General features: G+C 44.5%; 1 protein-coding gene across 3 annotated transcripts in view; it reads left to right on the forward strand.

The window, feature by feature from the left end:
• The first annotated feature begins 278 nt into the window (after window positions 1–278).
• Window positions 279–804, forward strand: part of LOC121724678 (protein arginine N-methyltransferase 8-B) — a 45,266-nt gene continuing 44,740 nt past the window's right edge. For all 3 annotated transcript variants that reach the window (XR_006035255.1, XR_006035256.1, XM_042111432.1), the window contains exon 1: window positions 279–804. This exon is cut by the window's right edge and continues 330 nt beyond it. The gene's annotated coding sequence lies outside the window, so the exon portion shown is untranslated.

Raw genomic sequence — 804 nt, forward strand, 5'->3', positions numbered from 1 at the left:
GCCATTTACAAGACAGGGTGAATGAATAAATGAGAGAATCACTCATCTGTTCTTTTCTGTTCACATTTGGCCAAAAATACCCCGATGGATGGTTGCTGTTAAATTGTGACGGTTTGCTGTTAAAATGTGACAGAGTAGGGGGTAGTGCTGCTTCAGGACTCAGCAAGCCTATTAGTCGGATCATAGGAACAAAGGAGGATTTTTATTGGTTCTGAACCAATTCAAAAGGAAAAAAAAGAGAAGGACAGGGATTCAACAAATATAACACCGCACGAGTCTCCACGAGCAGGTGGAACGGCGCGAGCGAAACTAACCGGTGAAATAACTGATGGTTGGCGAGCGCGAAAAACCATTTAGCAGTTTACCACTGGGACTTTATTACTTCAAAGTGAACTTCTGACTCGCAACACGTACTAACTGTATAAAAACGGCACAATTAAAGCTGCAACCATACGGAACCGTGTGTGTCTAATCACCACTCGACACATGCAGCCTGACGTGTCCAGATTTTTTTCACCTCTTAGAGTTCTGCTCCACTAAATGGCCATAGCCTATTTGAAGACGACGAACAGCGCGATTTTAAAATGACAATTGTATCTCAGAATTCACCGGTTGCACGCTCAAGGAAAGTCTCCATTGCAAGGACGCGCTGGGGTCGTTGGTGAGATATTTTTTCCAAATGTGACGCGCCATATTGGTGTCTGAAATATGCTGCAGAGTTCTGATAGCTGACGAAGTTTCTGCGTGTTCTAGAGAAGAAGGAATGGGTGAGCGTTTGTGGCCCGTTTCTCAACCCTATCCCGT

The sequence above is a fragment of the Alosa sapidissima genome, chromosome 11 (genome assembly GCF_018492685.1).
Source record: "Alosa sapidissima isolate fAloSap1 chromosome 11, fAloSap1.pri, whole genome shotgun sequence".
Lineage (NCBI taxonomy): Eukaryota > Metazoa > Chordata > Actinopteri > Clupeiformes > Clupeidae > Alosa > Alosa sapidissima.